Source organism: Solanum lycopersicum, chromosome 4 (genome assembly GCF_036512215.1).
Source record: "Solanum lycopersicum chromosome 4, SLM_r2.1".
Taxonomy (NCBI): domain Eukaryota; kingdom Viridiplantae; phylum Streptophyta; class Magnoliopsida; order Solanales; family Solanaceae; genus Solanum; species Solanum lycopersicum.
In genome coordinates this window covers 41,659,350-41,683,158 of record NC_090803.1, presented here as the reverse complement: position 1 = coordinate 41,683,158, position 23,809 = coordinate 41,659,350, and the positions used below count along the sequence as shown (strand labels likewise).

Genomic DNA, 23,809 nt, shown 5'->3' with positions numbered 1-23,809 from the left:
TTATTCAGTTGTCTTAGTATGCTTAAAATATGTCTGTTCAAGGTTAGCTTAGGGTCACTCGTTATCCTAGGGCTCGTGTTTATGCCAAGGGGTATAGGCCTTGGGGCGTGGTACCTGTCCCATCAATACACATAAAGACTTATGAATAAAATTGGTTAATCTTATTATTTCTTCGTTTTACTAAGATAAAATGCCTTCAGAACTTATTTTTAGAAAGAACCAGATAGAGATCATTAATTTAGTGATCGATACAACTAAAAACATTAAATAGCTATGGAATTAATTGTAATCGCTAACTAATTCATGATTAAATACTCCTTACAAATTCTTGAATTTTTTGTTTGAACTAATCTATAGCTAAATAATATTATCATGAAATCTTATTATTCAACTATGATATTTCATCCAATGGAATTCCCTATATTCTAGTAGACTAATATACTCTTAGACCAATAGCTCATAAAGGATAAACGGCAACTTTAAGATCAATACATACCTCAAAAAAATAAAGATGTGGTTAATTTCATAAATAGTCATATAATTATTATATTCCCACTAAAATCATATAACTATGGAAATTTCATTAAAAAGTAATAAAAAATACCTACCTAATTAACCAACACAAAATCATTTTGCTAAAAAATTTAACTTTAATTTTTTACTCTACATAAATAATCTAACATTTTTTTGTTTACTCATTTTTGCTTTTCTAATTGAGACTGTGTTTTAATTATACCATTTTATTGACCTTGGAGACAACAATCCAATCTTTAGTTACAAAATAATCATTCTTAAGCTACATCAGTACTAATCCTGTCACGACCCAAATCCGGGCCGCGACTGGCACCCACTCTTACCCTCCTATGTGAGCGAACCAACCAATCTAAACCTTAACATTTCAATGTAATAGCAACAGAAAGTAATGCGGAAGACTTAAAATCATTAATAAAAACCAATTCAATAACTATCAATATTCAACATCTATTATTCCCAAAACCTGGAAGTCATCATCACAAGAACATCTATAATCAAATTACTAAACTAAGAGTATTCTAAGAAGCTAAAAATACATAAGAAGCTAGTCCATGCCGGAAGTTCAAGGCATCGAGACTTGAAGAAGAAGATCCAGTCCAAGCTAGAAGCATTAGCTCACCCTGAATTTCCGATGTAGTAAGACTGGCTTGAATTACTGTTGAGTCAAAGACGACGGCACGTTTGCTGCACTCCACAATAAACAAAAAGAAAATAATAAAAGTAGGGGTCAGTACAAAACACGGGTACTGAGTAGATATCATCGGCCAACTCAAAATAGAAAAGAGTATGTATTAATCAATATCATAAAATCAACTAATATCCTTAGCATGCAGCATTTACAGTTACCATAACCCTTGGTTACAACACCAAGCACATCAATGAGGACTCACGCCTCCTCATCATACTCATTTGGGAATTCAGTTCATTAGATTGGATACATTAACATTTTTCAAGATTCATTATCTTTATTCCCCTCGTGTCGGCACGTGACACTCCGCTCCTCAATATACTATCCTGGTGTCGGAACGTGACACTCCGATCCTCATTCTATCCTGGTACCGGAACGTGGCACCCGATCCATATATTCTATCCTGGTACCGGAACGTGGCACCCGATCCATATTCTATCCTGGTGTCGGAACGTGACACCTAATCCATATTCTATCCTGGTGTCGGAACGTGACACCTGATCCATATATTCTATCCTGGTGTCGGAACGTGACACTCGATCCCCTAATCTCACTACTTTCATTCGTCAAGCCTTCTTTTATACCAATGCATCATCATTAACAAAGTAGATTAGGGTTGCTTTTCAAGATTTGGAATTCGATAGCTTCATCATGCTTATTTATTCATAATTACATAATCACATCATTCATGCAAGCATATCATTAAGCATATAGAAGGGTTTACAATACTACTAACACACATCATTCGCTATTAAGAGTTTACTACGAATAGCATGAAAACCATAACCTACCTCCACCGAAAAATTGAAATAAAACAAGCAAGTTTCCAAGCTTTTGTTGTTCTTCTCGTTTCTCCTCTTTCTCGTTCGTTTCTCTTTCTTTTTCTGTCTCTCTTTGTTCTTTCTATTTTTCTTATTCAACCCTCTTTCTTTTACCCTAATTAGTATATAATTAAGAATAAAAGGTGGCAATAATACCCCACTAATTAACTTAGGGTTGCCTCTTTTAACCCTCAAGAATTTGAGTTATTAATATAAACCCACGAAATCTATAATTAAGGAAAGAATAGTCCAAAAACGTCCCTTAAAACATCACCAGAAATCCGACTCTGCCTGGGATTTGCGCAACCTGTGACGGGCCGTCGTGCCTACGACGGTCCGTCCTGCAGGTCGTCGCAGAGTTCAGAGACCCAAATTTTCACCAAAGGTCTGTGACGGTCCGTCACACTTATGACGGTTCGTCCTGCCATTCCGTCACAAAGTTCTGAGAGTTGATTTTCAGTACCCAATTTCAGATTTTCTAAGTGTTTTGAAACGTTGGATCACGACGGTCCGTCACACCCGTGACGGTCCGTCCTGCCATTCCGTCACAAAGTTCAGAGAGTTGATTTTCAGTACCCAATTTCAGATTTTCTAAGTGTTTTGGGACGAGACCCCCTCGACGGTCCGTCGTGCCCATGGTGATCCGTCGTGGGGTCCATCGCTTCTGCCATTTTTTCCAGAATTGAAGTCTGTTGCTCAAAATGACTAAACGGGTCGTTACAAATCCTAAACTTTAGGCTCTACAACCTACATTCTTTTTATCATACATTTAAGTTATTTTTTGTGACTTGAATCATCATGGATTGTGATTTATGTAAAGAAAGAGACATGACTAAGTAGGAATTGGTTCAATTGGCTCAGGGGCATACCCCCGTAACGGCAACAAAAGAATCCCCTCATTGACACATATATTGCTCTAGTCTCTTAACCAAGCGAAAAAAGGGGATCCTCTTAAAGCATAGATTCTTCTGTACAGAAATTCACCTTTGATTTGTTACGGGACTAGAGGGAATCTTTCTTGCACTAGGGTATAATATATGTTCAAAAGTGTGTATTCTCTTCCAGCAGATAGAGGGCATGCCCTTGAGCCTATGGATTCAATTCCTAGAAAGTCATGTCTCTCTCCTTTACTTAAAACACAACCTTTGATGATTCATGTAGAAAAAAAATAACTAAATTTCATAATAAAAAGAGCATGTAAGTTGCAGAGACTAAAGTCTACGCTTAGTATTTAAACGTTGATATAGCTTAAGAATGATTATATTAATATATATTGAATTGTTGTCTTATCTGAATCTAACTAAAGAAAGAATAGCTATGTAATGAAAACATCATGTCAAATATAAAAGAAAAAATAGTAAACATGGATATATATTATTTTTATACATAATAATATTCTACAATATTTCCACGATACTCCTTATATTACACATTAAGTGTAATTTATGAGGCAAAAGACACCTATTAAGAAAAATTCATCAAACTTTGAAAAAAAAAAGTGGAGGAAATAGGAGACCAAAACCCTTCCAAGAATGAAACACGTTTTCTTCAGTTTTTGCCTTAAAATTGAAGGATTTCTTCACCAAGTAATGCGATTTGACTAGTGGGTTCCTTTCACCGATTAGGTCCCTAGAATTAAGTTAGATTCTTGATTTATGTATGTTGCTTAAACCTAAAATTTGTAAAACCATAGATATTAGTTGTGATTTAGTTATTAGAGTATTCCTAATTAAATTATCTTGTTTTTGTGGAATCTTTGCTTACTTTTTTGCATGAAACTCATAACCTAGTTGTGTAGATTCTTTTAGTTTATGAATAATACATGCTAGGTCAATTAAAAAATTATACATGCATCGTTTTTTGTATGTTACATTATCATTTTATCATTGTTATATTCTCAGATTTTCATGTTAGTATTTGAGCTATTCAATGTTTCAGTTATGTGTGTTAGATATACATATTCAGTTTTAAGTACGCTTAGAACCGAGTGGACCAGATTTTTGTATACCCTCATAGTCCCAGAACTGCATACCCCCGTAGGCTAAGGTCCTCTCTATGGGCATTAGGTTTAGTGATTACACTATAAACGCCTAAATACCCCTGGCAAGGTATATCGGTTCCTTCAATGTGGTGTGTGCATTTGAAATCATAGATAACTCATGTGGTGGTTCTGTCGGTTATTAATGGCTCCCATAGTCAGAATCTAATGTATTTGACCAGTTTTTCAGTTATACTTTAATATTCAGTCTCATCATTTTCCTCTTGCAATAATTCATGTGTAATCCTTATTGAATGATTTTTCCTGATTTCAAATCAAAAGTAGTAAAATCAAAATTTTGAGCATACACACATAAAATGTAATTAAGGGAATGGTTTCCTTGTTCTAGTTTGAACCAAAGGATTCTTCATGGAAAAGTGAAATTACGATAATTGTTAGCCCCTATATCGAGTTTTTGTAGATCAATCCATTCTTTTGTTGTTATTGTTGTTAGATGGATAAATTGAGCTGGTTGGATAGCATATTAGTACAACTATTGGTTACCATTTTGGTTCATAATGACTTGATCATCTGGTTTTCCTGGTGAGCAATTTGAAAATCTAAAGAGAATATAATGATAAACCATTAAAATTAGTCATGTCACGAGCAAAAATTTTATCAAAAGAATTTCAAACATCATTTAATGAAGTCTCCAAATATAACTTAGGAACTAGAACATTGTCAGGTTTATTAATATTACAACTTCTTAAAACCACACTTTTATCCCAATCATGATCACCCATTTTAAATCAATATAAATTGATATCTACTTAGATGTAAAAAAATAATAATTAGCTGATAAGAGAAACTAATAATGTTTTTTGCTAAATTAGAGAGAGAGAGAAAATGATTCAAAGAGGGGGGTTTCTAATGGAAGAAGTAGATGATCAAAGAAACATTTAGTGGGTATGACATTATAAATTAAAGGTTAAGATTAAGAAAAGTGAACACATTTCAAAATATATAGATAAAATTTAAGGGCTATCTACCTATCCCGTAGCATCCATATTTAATTTACAGTTAATGCCAATAAATATTTTTTCTTATTTTAATTTTATCATTATATTTTAAAAATTAATTCACTTTTCCTCATCTCAACCTTATAATGTCATACCCACTAAACGTTTCTTTGATAATCTACTTCCTCCATTAGGAAACCCCTCTTTGGATCATTTTTCTTTCTCTCTAGTTCAGTAGAAAACATCATTAGCTTTTCTTATAGGCTCTTTTTTTTTTACATTTAACTAGATATCATTTTATATAGATTTAAAATGAATGATCATGACTGGGATATAGGTGCGGTCGTAAGAAGTAAAAATATTAGTAAACCTGACAATGTTGTAGCTCCGAATTTATACTTGGACTTCTTTAAATGTGTTTGGAATTCTTTTGATGATTTTAGCTCCTGACATGACTAATTTTAACGGTTTATCTAAAATTTACTCTATTGATTCTTATAACTGCTCACTAGGAAAAACAAGATGACCAAGTCATAATCCGAAACAAAATGGTAATCAACCGTTGTAATTACATCCCATTCAACCATCTTAATTTATCCAACAAACATCTTTTCCTCCATCAACAACAACAGTAGTGTGTGTTCCACCAACAACTACAACAACAAAAGAATGGATCTAGAACAACTCGATATAGGGGCTAACAATTATTCTATATTTAATTTTTTCCATGGAGACTCCTTTGATTCAAACTAGAACTAGGTATCCATTCACTTTGTTACATTTTATTTGTGTATATTTAAAATTTTGATTTTAGTACTTCTGATTTAAAATTAGAAAAAATCAGTCAATAAGGATTATGCATGAATTATTGCATATGACCCACAATTTTGATTTTAGCACTTTTGTTTGAAAGGGGAAACATCATGGTTCTTGGAGACATATATTTATCCAGTCCCGTAACCAAGTGAAAAAGGGATTCTCTTGAAGCATGAATTCTTCTGCCCATGAATCCTTCTTTGCTTTGTTACGGGACTAGAGCAATATATTCTTGCGCTAGGGTCTAATATATGTGTCATAGAGAGTATTCTCTTGCAACGGATACGAGAAATACCTTGCGAATATTGATTCAATTTCTAGAAAGTCATGTCTCTCTCCTTCACTTAAAAAACAACCTATGATGATTCAAGTCAGACAAAATCAACTAAACTTCATGATAAAAAGAACGTGTACGGTGTAGAGCGTAAAGTCTAGGATTAGTATTTAAACATTGATATTTCTTAAGAATGATTAATTAATATAAGATTAAATTATAATATAATCTCAATCTCACCAAAGAAAACGTGACTTTATAATGAAAACACCATCCCAATTAGTAGAAAAGAAAAAAAGTGTAAACATGGAGTTATATTATTTTGGCAAAAGGGTCTAGTGAACCCTTGTACTTATGTCAGTTTGTAGTGTGAAATCTTCTACTTATACATTTGTAATCTGGACCGCTGAACCCATCTACACTCAATATTTTAAAAACGTTTTCTGACTTGACCTCCTATGTGGCAGATGCAACCAAGGGGCGTGTGATATACACACTTGAGGAGAGTGAAATGTGGTTAAAAGGGTCTAATAGCCACATTAGGGTTTTATAAAGTCTTCTTTCCCATTAACAATTAACCCGATTATTGAAAAAATTGATATTTTTCTTTCCTCTTTTTTGATCTTCTTTCTCCAAATTTCTTGTCCATTTTTTTCATCGTTTTAATCCTCTTTTATTTGTATGCATTTCCAGTTAATTGTTTTTTTCATTTTGTGTTTAATCTATTGTAGTTTTCTACATCATCACGAAAATTGTTTTTCTTAAAATAATGACACACTAAGTTAACTAAAAATTAAAACTTTACGAGATAGAAAGCAAAGAAAACCAACTAAATCTTAAATAAAAGTCGAGAAAACAAATACCCATTACCTGAAACTACAATCTCCATTACTCTAATCACAACAATACGGATAGGAACAGATATCTAAAATTCAATCACAGAGTTTAAATATACTACAAAAAAAGAAGAGACAAACCTCTATGTAATGAGTAAAACATCTTAACCTATACAGTAATATAACAGAAAATACAAATAAATATCAATTCAAATATAGATCCTTGGTAACATAAGCAACTAGTATTTTAAAGGGAAGCTTGAATATTAACAGTAAACTAATGAAAATTCTAGGAATACGGTTAATGGAATTTTTATAACGAAGACAATTTCATATATTCAAAAAAATATAACCGGATGTGTGTATGTGTATATATATATATATATATATATATATATATGTATATGTATATATATATATTTAAGAAAAGACTTAGCTTAATGAATCCTCTTTTATTACTAACTATGAAGTCTACATTTTAGTCAAGAAGCACATGAGTGAAACATAAAGAAACAAAGATATGAAAGTGGGCGACTACTATAAAAATATCTCAAAAAAAAAGTGAAAAGACAAACGAACAACTCATGCCATTTTCAAAATCAAAGCAACAACCCTTAATGGAGAAATTGAACTAACATTCAATATTTATATAAATCAATTGTGTAAATACATAATTGAATTCTTATCATTATAGGAACAAGCAAAGGGTTAGGGCCAAAATGAACATTAATATTTAATACCAAATCAGACCATAAATATGAACAAAACACCAAAGGATCTAGGAAATTTTTAGCTATACAAAAATAAATAAAATAGTAGGAACAAAATAAACATTATTAACTACTAAAAGGTCAAATCGAAGTCTAACATATGACTACTAAAACAAAACTAAGCACATATAATAAACAAAGAGCATACAAGAGCTGGGAATTTAATAAAAAATGAATCTAAGAATTAATTTACCTGGTTCTAGGCACCGAACCGGAACTACGACTTTTAAGAAGACGATTCCACGTCTTCAACTCGAAAAACCACAAAACACTTTAAAAATTTTAACTATGGAACCAAGAATTCCTAAAATTTTATAGGTACTTATTGGTCTCCCTACCAAATCTTCCTTTAAAAAAGGGAATGAAGTGAGTTTATATATATAAACCCAAAAATTCCAAAAATCTAAGAAGAGACGATGTGGGTTATTTAAAAATTTTCAAAATCCCTTAGAAGATAGAGATTTCCCATTCGATGATGTACAAATTTGAATGGTGAGGTGTTGATTTTGAGTGAAGGACGATCGAGGCACCAGATTTTGACATCTCATGCTCTCCAAAGGTCTTCGTACGAAGAGAGATGAGAGGGTGCATCACGTGACTGCTGGGATTTATGGGTTTCCTCTGAGTTTCAGTCGCGAGAGAGGACAAAGATTGTGCGGGTCGGGTGGGTTGATTTTTGGTAGTGCTGTACACTGCTGCTTGTTTGCTGGAAATTGGTATAGTAGTATGAAAGTGGGCTGGAATTTAAAATAAAATGGGTATTAAAGTGGGGTTGGAATAAATGTTAAAGCTAGAAATGAATTGGGCCGAGGAAAAGGTGAATTGGGTCAGCTAAATAAGGAGAAGGCCTAAAATTTGGCCTTGAGTTGGCCTAATAAATTAATAATTTAGCCAAATCGAATTGGAATTTGCCAACTGAGGTTATAAAACTTAACTAAATTGAATTTGAATTGAAAATTCGGCTAAGTCTAAATGAGATGGATTAATTTAGGAGCTTCTCAATCTTAACGAAATAAAATAGTTAGTTCGAAAATAGAATGATTAATTTAGTTACACATAAATTAAATCAAAATTGTAACAATAATTTAATAGTAATCGATTAAACACTTACAAAAATATAAAATCTCTTGCTACTCTACAATATTTATAAAATTATATAAATATATCTATCATTTAAAATTTATAAAAATAACAAAAAAATTAATTTAAAATGACTTGAAAAGATACTTGAATTTAATAAAACTAATTATTCCACAAATTAATAAAATTATAAAGCTCGAAAGTTAATTCCTATCATGTAAGGTAAAAATTGGGTGTCAACAATATTCCCTTAGTTTATTTAAGGTGATCTCTGAAATTTCTGTAATAGTTCAGGGGGTACTTCTGCATTTTTTAAAATTATAACTTTGTAAGTGTTGAATTGATCTCCTAGAAGATAGAAACTTCAATATATGAAAACCCATACATGGAAAAAATTTCAAATACCTATCTCGAATTTTGAAAAATTCAACTATTTTTGACGATAAAAAATGCTTCAAAAATTCACTTAATGTTGATAGAATTAGTACGTTTCACACACCTTATATACTAAACAAATCACATTTCAAAAAAATGTAAGTGTTTTTAAATATTAACTTCTAAAGTACATATTAATTTATTCATGAAAATATGTATAAATATGGGTCGATCTATTTTTAATCCAATCCATTGGTTATCTAGTTCATTTTTAAAATATATTTTTTGGGGTAAGAAAGATGAAATGGGGGAGGGTATTACATTGTGGAGATTTAATCTACACACGGTGAAAATTTATATAGCCAATCAATTAAGCTACTAAGATTCTCTTATATGAATATTGGACATAGGATGAGAAATCAAAAGAAAAAGAAAAACATAGTTCTTGGAATTAAAGGTATAATTATTATCGCATATATTCACAAACTACAATATTACTACTCCAAGCATTTGTATTTTTTGCTTTTTTGAGTAATAGATTAATTTAAGAAGCAAAAAGATTTAGGGTGTGTTTGGTATGAAGAAAAACATTTTCCTGAAAATATTTTCCAATTTTATTATGTTTGGTAGAGTCAAATGGTTTGTTAAATATATTCCAAATCAACTCATTTTCCTCAAATTTAAAGAAAATGACTTCCCTTCTAAACATAATGAAATGATTTTCCAAAACTCTCTTCCAACCTCCGCCCAATCCACCCCACCCTACCAGCCTTAACCCACCCCCTACCAACACTCCACAAACCCTACCAGCCCCCACCACACCCCACCCCATCCTACCAGCCCCCAACTTATCCTCTACCAGCACCTTACACACCCATATACCCTAGAAGCCCCCCCCCCCCCAATGAATAAAAAATTTTAAGTTAATATTTTAATTTTTTTCCCCTACCATCTTAACCCCCAAACTCCCCACCCAGCTACGAAAATAATTTAAAATTTTTTTTCAACTTCAAAAATTATTTTTTACTCTAATAAAAAATAAAAGACACCAAAAGCATTTCACTCAAAAATGAAACACTAAAATATATTTCCGGAAAATATTTTCTAGTCACCAACCAAACGTTAAAAATTAATCAAATATCTACTTATTTCAAGTTAAACATTTTATACGAACATTTTCCATGAAAAACGTTTTCCTTCATACCAAACTCAACCTTAGAATAAGTTTCTATAGCTAACAATTACTATCTACACAAAGATGATTAACATTTTTTTATGTTGGATTCATGCAATAAAGACAACTCTCAAAATGAGATAATCCTAAACCTAGATATAACATTATTTAGAGGAATTATTTTTTTGCCATGAAATTTCACCTAAGAAAGTAATCTTCAAAATAAATCCCCTTGACCCATATATAATAAAAGGATAGGAGAGGTTGTGCCTTTATTTTTAAAGAATATGTATATTGCTAATTTTATGATTATGTAAATTGTGTTGATATGTGTACGTTAAATTCAATAAAAACTATGATATTTCAAAGAAAGACTATATTGGAAAAAAAGGTTGTCCTTAAGAAGGATTTTTTTTGGAACTTTTATTATTTTTTGCATGATTGAGATGTTTCATGACAAAGGAAGGTTCATTGATAAATATAATCCAACACATAAAAAACACATTAAGATCGAAAGAGAGTCGTTTGCGTAATTCCTTAATTATTTACTCTTCTTAGTGAATTCGCGTGGTGAGATCAACATCCATCTTAGTTATGACTTATTTCCTCTGATTTCTTCAAAACTCTCTTCCCTTTTGTGGAGGTGAATCCAGAATGTTCAGTTTATAGTTATGAAATTCTAAAAACGTAACTCGTTTTATTTTGAAAAGATATCCTTTTTTAGAATCCAAATCTATAAACTCAAGATTTGGGATCCGCCTCTTTGTAGATATAATTTTTCATTGCACGGAAGAAAGTTGTGAAGTCTTAAGAAGAAAAAACTAAGATGGATGTTGATATTGCTATGGGAATTCATATGGAAGAAGAAATAATTACATAAATCCTCAACAAGCTCTCTTTCGATACAAATGTGTTATGAAGTCCTTGATGACACTGATCAACGAACCTAAATTTATATTGAAGCATCTCAATCATGTCAATAATAAACAAAAATCTCAAAAAAATTGTTTTCTTAATTACAACCTTTCCTTCCAATATGGTCTTTTAGAATTGTTTTCAAAAATTCATGCACACATCACTGAAATTAAAATAAAAATAGTTCAAGTTAAACAAAATAACTGAACTTCCTGATAAAAACAGGAAGAGTGTATAGTCTTAAGCTTAGCATTAGCGTTTAAACATTGATGTAGGATAATATTAATTATATTACTAAACGCTTGGATTGTAGAGTCTAATATCAATCTAACTAATGAAACCCTGACCATATAGTGAAAACATCATCTCAAGTAGAAAAAGCAAAAGGAGTAAACCAAAAGAATTATATGATTATTACGCATAATATTATTCTTTAATCTTTACATGATACTCCCTGTATTCCTAAGAAGTGTAATTTGTGAGTCAATGCACACCTATTAAGAAAATATTTAAGAACATAATATAAATCATAATTTCCATTTAGTATCCTTGTGACATTAGAAATATAACTTTGTAGGTAAATCTCCTAGAAAATATATAAGTAAAGAAAAAATATTTCAAAAATCTATCTTGAACTTTTAATAATTCAAATATTTTATACAATGAAAAGAGATTAAAAGATTGAGTTAATGTGAAATAAAATGAGTTCATGTTTCAAGTTTTTGAACAAAAAAAAAAACAATTTAAGTTTTTTTGAATATTAAATTCTAAAGTAGATTTTGATTTGTACATGTAAATGTGTATAAATATTGGTCAATACATTTTAAACCCAATCCATTGGCTACCTAGTTCCTATTTTATTTTTACTTTTAGGGTAAGGGAAGATAAAATTGGGGAAGGCGATAAGATAATGGGCTGGCATTTAAGACATTTTATTATCATATATTCACAAATTACAATATTACTACACCAAGCTTTTGTATGTTTTTGTTATTCTGAGCAGAAGAATATTTAAAAGAAGCAAAGAGATATAGAGTACGCTACTTTTTTTTATGATGTATTCGTGTGACAGTAACAACTTTAACAATGAGTTAATTCTCATATTATTCAAAGGCAATACTTTTTGCCAAGAAACTCTAATATAAGAAAGAAAACGCTAAAATAAATCTTCTTAAACCATATATTATTAAGTATAGAGGGGATGGTACAATAATTTCTAAAGCCATCATATGCAGTAGAGCAAGAAAACATGTCATTGTTGATGAAATTCCAATTAGATTTAATATTCCTCCAATAGAATTTCAGGAACCTTCTCTTACCTATATATTATAAAAACATATTTTACAAGAGTGATAGTTACAACTAAATATATATATTTAGCAGCAATTCTTAATTAATTGCCGCTAAAGCTCATTTTTTATGTAGTGTAATCACATCCCAAAAGTCATTTACCTGACAATTGATAATAGGTATGCCTTCAACTTTATCTGTATTGCCCAATAGTTTGTTAATATTAACCCTATTACCTAATGCATCTTGATAGTTGTTCTTAATTGTTTCTAAGTTTTCCCTTTGAAATATTTCGTACATTATGTAATAATTTGAGATTATCTTTTGATAAGATTTTGAAAAGATTGCTATTATTTAAAAGTGTAGCTTCAGTAGATTGTGATGGTGAAGTAGGAGTTACTGCAAAGGTAAGGTAGAGGTTTTTTAGGTGGTTATAGTAGGTAATGGAAGATCTAGAATATTTTTTATCATTGGTACTCTATTATGCTCTATTTAAAAGTTATTGTATAGAACAGGTGCTTAGTTAATATATTTGAATAAGTTATTAGATATTGTACACAAATAATAGTGTGTTATCACAAAAGGTTGTAGGTGCTTAAGCCCCCATACTTCATAACATAAGTCGGCCAATGATACTAGGAGTGTAGGTTTTTGTCTTCCACCTTACTATTTACAATAGTTGAGGCGGAGTTATTTTTATCATTATTTTTGTTTAATTTAAATATATTGTTGACATGGTATGATGTAACATTGGGAATGTATTAGTCTATCTATTGCTTTAATCTGTTTTCAAGGAATGTTGTGGATTGAGACCCCTTCGAGATAGCTCGATTTTGATGAGGACTTTTCCATTATTTGTAGATATTAGAGTCAAGAAATTTACTGTATTAGTCTCAAATAAATCAATGCTAATACTTTTATCACTTGAGCTAGCATCTAAAGTTGGCTGTTTTTCATAATTCCTTTTCTCTTTAAATAATACCATCTTCCACAATTGGTAGGTGCTTCATCTTGTGTTGGAGTAGTGCTCTATTGTGTCTCATTTCTTTATTGGATTTTCCTTTTTGCAAGTGGTATTATTTTTTCCAAAGACACCACATTTGGTACAAAGTATATATAATATTTCCTTCATAGACAAGGCTTTGCAAGCGGCGACCTATAAATATATAATTATTAACTCGTAATCCAATTGGTACCTATACACAAATGTGTGTATATGATCCGCTCAATGCATAGGATGTACATCCATCCTTACTAAATTCCCTATTTTATTCCCTACTTATGCTAAGATTCATGGTCGTAGAGCTATGTAGTAGTTCGGGTAGTCTGATCCTGAAGTGAAATAGGGGGTGATTGTTTTTTTGATTTTCTTGTTCGAATAGTTGACTTAGAAGAGTTGCTAGTTTACTTTTTGTTTTCAGGAATAAACAAACAGAAATGGAAGTGTGAAAGATAAACTTCACATGGGATGTTTTTATACTAGTTGAAATCCATTTTAGATCTTATGTCCAATTTCCAAGGGTTGCAAGGGTGTTGTCTTCTAGTTTTTTGAAATTTGTAGTAAATACAAGTTTTGAATATAGTTCCTATATCTACATTCAACGTTATTTCTTTATATTTTCTTTTGATACCAAGCCTTACCAACAATATTTTAAGACTCGTGTGCATCTTCTCTTTAGCAGACGCTGGCTTTACTATAGTGTTGTGATGTTGAGACTTGAATCTTCTAGATGAAGATACCTTACAGGAATTAATAATGTTGAGATCCATTGTAGATGTTTAGATTACTTCTTGATTGCTCCGAGATCTTTATTTTATCCTTGTCGATTAACTTCTTTCCTGATGAAATAATCATTGATTCGGTTCACCTAATTAAAGCCATTATATCTTCCATGAATCAAATAAGGTTCTTTTTAATTGTCATATTGTTTTATTATTCAACCATTCATTTTTAATATCATAATGGAGTGCATTGCAGACTCTGTACAAAACATTGTTGTTTTCAATTGCACATGCAAGTGTACCTGGTTGCGCAAGTAATATGGTGACCATAAAGAGCCGGATTATCAAACAAAAAAAGTTGCCAATTAATTATTCTTACTAAATTATATTTGTAATTATTTATTTACCCACAATAATTTGTGTTTATTTTTTATCTTTTCATATGCACTTTTTTTCTTCGTATCATTTTTTATCTAAGTGGAAACACAATTTCATCTAAAACCTTGTCTCGAACCGAACAATCATCCTTATCAAGAAATGGAACCATTTAAACCTCATAGGATTTTGCTGATGCATTAGGCTTGTAGTAATAAGAGCAGAAAGCATAAAACATTCTAATATCTTGCTCTTTAAAACAACAATTGTGTGTACGCAAGGTTTCTCATCTAATTGAAATATTCCACAAAAGCATAATTTTCTCTCTCAAGGCAAAATAATATGTCTTCTTCTAGATTCATAAATTGAGAAAATAAATTTATATTATGGAACAATCTGCAAACATTAAAAAAGTTATTTATATGTTATATGAAATGCCACTTTTTTCATTGTTTTCAAACTAATGTTGATCAAAAAGTCAAATGATCCATATCAACTGCATAAAATGTATATAGTTAGCTATCTTTATAAAATCCCTAATCTTTGAACATTTAGGTGCATTTACAATCTGTACCTCCTCAAATATTCTCCAAATGTATCCTTTGTATGTGAGGCTGTTTCTCTGTTTTTACAGTCTCAGGAACCAAATTGAATTCTAGCCTCTTTCCAAAATATTATTATAGGGAATTGGTGTGCCTCAACAAGGCAGTCATTAACTCGAAAAGTGCATTCTACCGTTGTTTACTGTTGAATGAACACTCGACCACTTCTCGTACCTAGCATCCTCTAGTTACTCCTTAACTCTATGATCAACCGTTTCCACCTTAGCCATTAATTTATCAAAATAGTTCTTCTCAATAAGTCTTAGCCATAGAGCAGAATAGATCACATAGGGTGATTCCGCTCCTCTTGAAGTTTGTACAGACATTCTTCAAAAGATGCCTCGTGCATGCATAATGAGGTACATTTGAAGAACATTGATTACACTCTTCATAATACTTTAATTTTTATGCAATACAATACATATTTTTTCACGCTTGCCAAATGTATTTTTGAATTATTCAAAGAACCATGTACATGAACAATCATTTTCTATGTCTACAACTCCTTCTGTCAATGAAAATATGAAACCTATCACAAATCAACACACATGATATTTTTGTTTGATATAACACTAACACTATGTATAAGTTATTATACAAAAAAAAACAAGATCACCATCACAAAAACAAATATATGCCCCTTCCAGTCTGATTGCTCATATAAATGTCCTTTTGTATCGACTAAAATGTGCACCGTCGACAATAACTACCGATCTGCTGAACTTTTTGAACCCCCTCATCAATGGTCTCAAGGCTATTAAAAGATACATGAATTTAGGTTTCTCCGACTTGTGCATCGTTATATATTATTTTAGATACGAAATACTTAGCATGTATATGTATCTCGGCATCTGCCTATATCCATCTGCTGGTTTGACCCTTATTATTTCTAATGTACGTACATTAGCACGTCATGTTTTCTAGTCAGACATCTCCATCCCCATAGAATTATCTAACCTCCCGAATTACATCTTTCGGAATATGATTTCTCTTATGGTAGACCAATTTAGGAACACTCACACTATTGACAAGCCCAATAATTTCTTGGAGTTTTGTTAGTACCTTATACTCAATGGATACATATGCTCACTATTGAAGTATCTCACTTTGTTTGAGTTTTTCCTTCACAAAACCTTCACACTCTAGCCAAAATAATTCAAAAAGCACACTGACACATAATTGTACAATTGTTTTGATAATATTAATGCATACACCAAATACATACATGATGCTACGATGACCCACAATATGTCAAAAATGATATATATTAATGTATCATCCATATCAATGATCACTATAACTATTTAATACACCTTAAATAATATATTTCTGTGTATCATATTCACATCACTAGTCTTATATATTTTATAAAAATGAGTAATACCCTCACATTAGAGATACCAAATGTATAATATATCACTTTCATGTATTGTATGTATCACTTACAATACACTACATTTATTTATTACCTTTTCATGTTTAATAGATAGAAACGCATTCACTCATAATGATTCATATCACACCGCTAAAAAATCTATAGAGATACCAAATAAAAAATTAAGTATACGCTATTTAAAATATAGAACTAATCTATATCATGAATATCATATCAATATCAATTTATCACTATAAATAAAAACAATTATTACCATGTTACATATGCAAATGATAATAATGTAACATAAAAGACTAGAAATAAATAATCAAATACTCTCAAACTTTTTTCTATCAGCTATCTTTACTTTAAAATTTAAATTGTGCTTTATTTTATAATTCTTAAATAGGTAAATTGCTTGCGCTTCGCTCGATTCCCTTATTTGCAATTTTGGTTGACTCTTTTTTTTTTTATAGTTTTAGTGTAGTTGTTAAATTAGTGTTAAAATTTAATATTTTCAGTTACTCCTATGTAATGTCGCGGCGTATTAGGTTGTTATGGAGTTTTAAAATGTCGTTGCTTGAATGAGTTATTCACATCCTAGTGAGTAGGGGTAGGTAGCATATAACTTTAAGTGCAAAAATGTGGATCGACATATGGCACATAAACAATACAACTTTTATAGACATGTATATATTTAGTATTGGATTTTTTTTGGCAATAGTTAAAACCAAATCCGCTACCATAACAGACATCAACTACATATGATATACAATTAGGCACTTTTGGACATGTAAAGTTTTGCAAATAACAAAATAGATACTACTTGATAAAACTAATAATATTAAGGCCCGTACAATAGTAAAAGATTCTACTTTGTCATTTATATGGTGTCGACATCAATCACTTCGTTGTTGTCTATAAATAATTTTCTTCACTTCGTACACTTTCTCGAATAAACTCTTCTGTTTGAAATTGAAGTTCATTAGGTTTTTCTTTTGAGTATTCTATGTTTGATTTTCCTGCATTACAGTCTATTGGTTGAGTTGAATCTTCTACTTACTCTTTTCCTGTACGTAAAAGTAATTAATAATGATGTATGTTAAACAGATTGTCCGGAAGATGAATGATGTACCTATCAATATAATATGTATTAGAATCTCAATAATATTGTAGCACTTTTCCTTTTTGTCTTTGTTTATGCGGTGTTGCATTCTAATTCTTCATCCGGCACATACACTTTTTTGACTGTATAGTTTTACCACCCCTATTTCACATTTAAATTGCTCAATTTATGTTTGAATACCAAGTCCATCCTACATAGACTGCAAATATGGGACGGTACATCAGTCTCACTTTAAAAAATATGTTAATTAACATGTGAGCAAAAGTATCAAGAAGTTTCTCTGCAACCTTTTCAAGGACCAAAGCAGTCTTCCCACCAACGTCCTTGACCTTTATGTGTATCTTAAACCTATGTATGCGTAAAACATTGTTAGACTTCCTTTGAATGTAAGTTGTGGCTACAACGTTAGTTGCTTTATTACATACAATATCTAAAAATAAAGGTATATATATATATATATATATATATATATATAACAGTAGCATGTTGATTTAAGCGTTGTGCTTATGATGTGAAGGGTTTATTATAGTACTTACCTCTATGTTCGCACTCTAGTTAGAATCTACTAAATCTGCAATAGTCAGCCATTTTTAAAACATTGCTTCTGCAACGGGAACATTACTTGCATTTTCACTCTCAATAGTATGTACATAAACTGATAACTTATGGAGCAACGGGGTGATATTATCCATTTTAAGACTATCATATGTTTTTCTTGTTGCGGTGGTGGCAAAATCTAGTTCACCTAGTATGAAAAAATTAAATTAAATGTTAATGTCCTAGATATGTGACTATTAAAAGTTTCCAGTAAATTAAGAAGAAAAATTTACCTCTGAATTTAATAGCAGTAATGGTTAAAATACCCTACCCTGATCCACCCACAAAGTTATTCTTGTTTTGATAGTCATGTCCTAACTAAAAGAGAATTATATGTAGCTTCTTTGGGATTAATGAGTTTGAATGTAATGTAATTGAGATAAGAATATTACGGATCAGTAAGACTGTGTATGTCGCGCTTCTTCTACTTTGAACTCATACTCTCCATGTAACAGATTCCAAGTAAGCATCAAACTACGTCTCTGAGTTAAGGAGGGATATTATTTACTGTATACGTTGGAGACCAAGTTTAACATAAATGGCAAGAATGGATGTGCCTGATAGGACGATGTTGTTGTTGACCCTAGAGTGAAGCATTACTGCTTGGATATAATTTACAGGGATTTGAACAATATCATCTTGTAGTTTTTGGATGGAAGTTATCCGGAAGAATGTTATTTAATAGTTTGAATACACTTATATGTATTCACCAGTTATTTTTGAAACTTTGAAGTTTCTCATAATGATTGCATAACCTTTGCTTAACTTTTCTTGAAACTTGTTAATTTGATTCTTCCAGATTACCGTGTTCATCAAAGTACCCTGTTAGAAGTAAATGTGCAAGAAAGTTTGGAATAACCAAATTCATAATGTTCTATACACAGAATATGAACAATGCAGTACCTTATCAAAAAGGGAGTAAATACTTGTTGTTTCCAATTCTTAAAAGGCGTCGCTCTACATATAAGTTGTGTCGCTGTTGAGACGGTGTGATTGTCGAGGCTGAAGCAACACTAGAGTGTTTGTGTTGTTTTGGTTGAAATGTAGTTTAATGTAGGGGTTCTTAAAGGAAAGGTTATTTTTGGGAATATTTTAAATTAAAAGGGTTTTCTGGATGGTGGTGGCTCCACTTAGGCAGCACTAATGTTTTCCTATATATATATGGTAGTACTTGGGAACGTGCGTTGTACCTTTGTCCCATACAATTATATAAAATTTATTTATTATGTAGAAAATTTTGAAATTAAAAAAAATTACTTTTATCCATTTATATTTTATTCATTCAATAAAATTCATAGTAATCGAATAGTACATTGATCAACAAGCAATAAATATGGAAAACTAAGTAAGATAGTACAAATTCTGATAAGATAAATATATCTATAAGAATTATGCTTAATAATATCTCATTAGCCTCCATAAAAATTTTCTAAGGAGCAAAAATCGACTGCAAGCAAAATAAATAAATGAAAAATGGGATTTTTATTAATGAAACGTTGTGACTACTGTTCCGTTGTTCTCTTGATTCTCTCTCCTATGTTTATCCGTGATTCGAGAGCCTTCAATAAAGTATTTCTTGAATTGTTTGATGATGTAGACCTCCTTGATATATTGTGTATCTCCAGGACGTCCGAAAGCGCTTCGTCGTTTGAAGTCGATCTCCATGAAGAACTCTATTGACCACTCCACCTTCGAAGAGCTGTGAGGTTTATGTTGTAGCTTTATCAAAGTTTGCTTAATTCTTTTTGAAGTGTTTTCTTGATTCCCCTACAATGTGATGTACATCCCCTTTTTATAGTTCTAGGGGGTGGACAAGGTTGCATATGATTGGCTAAAGGATGTCATTTTGACACTTGAGGCATCATTATTCATTCTTGTATTTCAGAGGGACTACCACCTCATTTCGACATGTGGCATCACTTTGTTGGTTACAGATGACTAGTAACCATGACATGTTGCATGGCTTTGGGCTTCAAGGTGAAATGGACCTTGGATTTGAATTTAATCAGATGGACTTATTCACTTGTAAAGCCAAAATTAATTATTCATCCCAAATGAACATGGATTTTATTCAAATTTTGTGTGAATTTGAATCTATAGAATTTATGTGTCTACAAATGTCCCTCACTTCGAGACTTGTCAACTTGCCGGCTTGCCGAAGTTTGGCGAAAGAACTTGAAGTAGTCATGATTGTGTTTTCCATTTTTTGAGACATGTCAACGTGTAGTCTTGATGAATTTGAAAACGAAAGTTTATGTCCTCATGAATACGTATTCATTTTTTCGAGACTTCTCTACGTGTAGGCTTGACAAATTTGGAAATTAAAGTTGGAATCTTCATGAATTCATTGTTGAGACTTCAAGAGTAGTTATTTCTTGTTGTCATATTCTAACTGGGACACCACCAATAATTTTCTTGTAGTAGCGAAAATCATTTTTTTAAGAACCTCTTGCTCGACAACCACATGGACGTTCTGTTAGGTAGTGGAGCCTGATTAATATATATAACTGTTTATGCGGTTTAACCTATTCATTCTCTATTTATTCTATGTAACCAAAAAATCTCTGATTTATTAATATAAATATATCTCACCGCCGTGGAAGTTTACTCACGGGTTGTTTCCACGAAATATTAGGTTTTCTCTTTCTCTCTCTAGATATCTCATCTCTTTCTCTTGAAAGTTCTTGTGTTCTTCATTCATCTAGTGTGTGTGCGTGAATTCGATCCTATCAACTAGTATTAGAGCTAACGATATTCAACACGATCACTGTAGATGGATAGTTCAAAGCTTGGAATTGAGAAGTTTCATGGATCTGATTTAAGTTTCTGGAAGATTTAGATCGTAGATTATCTGTACCAAAAAGATCTTAACGAACCGTTGACAGGGGTGAATCCAGAATCCATGACAGAGGAGAAGTTGAACATGGAGTTAAACATCGTGAAGGAGAAGACTACATCCGGTCTGTTGAAGGTACTGTCAAACATGTATTAAAACCCATTGGCTATGAACAAGTTATATTTGATGCGTAGATTGTTTAATTTACAGATGTCTGAGAATGGATCCGTTTCTGATCATATAAACGAGTTCAATATGATTGTGAGTCAACTCAACTCTATGGATATTAATTTCGAAGATGAAATTAAGGCATTCATTTTAATGTCATCTCTGCCCGATTCTTGGGATACTATTGTTTCTGTGATTAGCAATTCCCGTGGATCTGAGAAACTGAAGTTTGATGAAATCTGTGATGTTGTTCTTAGCGAAAGTATTTGCAAACGAGAAGTGGGAGATTCATCGGGCAGTGATCTCAACATTGACGAATGGGGAGAAGTAAGACGAAAGGCCAAAATCAACATGGTCGATCAATATCAAAGAATAGGAGAAAATTCCTGAACAGATCAAACGTGACTTGTTGGAACTGTGGAGAAAAAGGGCACTTTCGGACGAACTGTACAAAGCAAAAGAAGAAACAAAATTAGAAATTTGGAGATAAGAATGATTCTGTAAATTCAGCAGAGGACATTGGGGATGCTCTAATTCTTAGTGTGAACAGCCCGGTTGAATCATGGATTTTGGATTCTGGTGCATCATTCCATTCGTCTCCAAACAAGGAATTGTTCCAAAATTTTAAATCTGTAAATTTTGGAAAAGTATATATTGCTGACAATAAGGCTTAGAGATTGAAGAAAAGGGGGATGTTTGCATAAAGACCACCTCGGGAAACAAGTGGACATTGGAGGATTTCATATATATTCCTGGAATCAAGAAAAATATGATCTCTGTTAGTCAGTTTGATAGCACGGGATATGCAGCAGAGTTTGGGAAAGGTTCATGGAAGATCGTGAAAGGTGTTATGGTAGTAGCTCGTGGCACCAAATCTGGAACGTTGTACACCACTGCAGGGTGTATAAACATGGCCACTGTTGCTGAAGATGCTTCCGGTTCATGTCTGTGGTACAACAGACTTTGACACATGAGTAGTAAAGGAATGAAAATGCTTGTTGCAAAAGGAGCATTAGAGGGTCTGAAGTCTATTGATATGGGTCTTTGTGAGAGCTGTGTTATGGGAAAACAGAAAAGAATAAGCTTCACAACGACTCCTAGAGAGCCAAAGAAAGTGCGGTTGGAAATAGTCCATACAGATGTTTCTGGACCATCTCCAGTATCATCACTTGGAGGATCGTGATTCTATGTTACCTTTGTTGATGATTTCAGCAAGAATGTATGGGTTTACTTCTTTAAGCATAAGTCAGATGTGTTTGCAACTTTCAAGAAGTGGAAAGCTAAAGTTGAAAATCAGATCGTTTTGAAAGTCAAATGCCTAAGGTCTGACAATGGATGAGATTATGACAAATCAGAATTCAAGGCATTTTGTGCAGCTGAGGGAATCAGATTGATGAGAACAGTTCCTGGTAAGGCAAGGAAAATGGAATTGTTGAGAGGATGAACAGAATATTGAATAAGCGTGCAAGGAGTATGAGGATACACTATGGGCTGCCAAAAAACACTTTGGGCGGATGCTGTGAGCACAGTTGCATACTTGATCAATAGGGGACCATCAGTTCCTTTAGGATTCAAGATTCCAGAGGAGGTGTGCAAAGGAAAAGAACTCAAGTACTCACACTTGAGGACTTTTGGTTGCAGTGCTTATGTTTATGTTAATCTAGAAAAGAGAGACAAGCTTGATGCCAAGGCTTTGAAGTGTTACTTCATAGGCTATGGTTTTGATTTTTTAGGCTACATGTTTTGGGATGAAAAGAACAGAAACATCCTGAGACATTGTGACGTGACATTTGATGTGTCTGTCCTGTACAAGGACAGAGAGCAGAAGGTTCTAGAGATCACAAAGAAAGTGGGAGTTGAGGTTGAGTTGCAGAAGAGTAACCCAGAGATGTCGAAGCAGATACTCACCCAACTCCTACTGAAGAATGTGAAGTGGAGCAAGTTACACCTGTGCAGGTGTTAAGGAGATCATCTAGATCCATCAGGGCACCAGATAGGTATTCACCTTCATTACACTATCTATTGCTGATTGATGAGGGGGAACCGGAGTGTTTTGATGAGGTCCTAAAGCTGGAGGATTCAATCAAGTGGGAGCAAGCCATGGATGATGAGATGGGATCATTTGAGAAGAACGACACATAAGTGTTGACTGAGTTAACTGCAGGGAAGAGAGCTTTGCTGAACAAGTGGCTGTTCAGAATCAAGACTGAACCAGATGGAAAAATAAGGTTCTAGGCTTGTTTAGTGGTTAAAGGATATTCACAAAGTAAAGGTATTGATTATGCTTAAATATTCTCTCATGTTGTGAAGGTAACCTCTATTCAAATTCTGTTGAGTGTTGTTGCATCGGAGAATTTGCATCTAGAGCAAATGGATGTAAAAACAGCGTTTCTACATGGAGATCTAGACAAAAGGATCTATACGCAGCAACCGAAAGT

General features: G+C 32.3%; 1 long non-coding RNA gene across 1 annotated transcript; it reads right to left on the bottom strand.

Moving 5' to 3' along the window:
- Nucleotides 1–939: 939 nt before the first annotated feature.
- Nucleotides 940–8,524, bottom strand: LOC138348281 (uncharacterized). Its single transcript, XR_011220657.1, has 2 exons — nt 7,930–8,524; nt 940–1,218 (listed from the first exon to the last, which is right to left on the bottom strand). It is a non-coding gene; the product is annotated as an uncharacterized lncRNA (long non-coding RNA).
- Between the last annotated feature and the right edge of the window lie 15,285 nt (nt 8,525–23,809).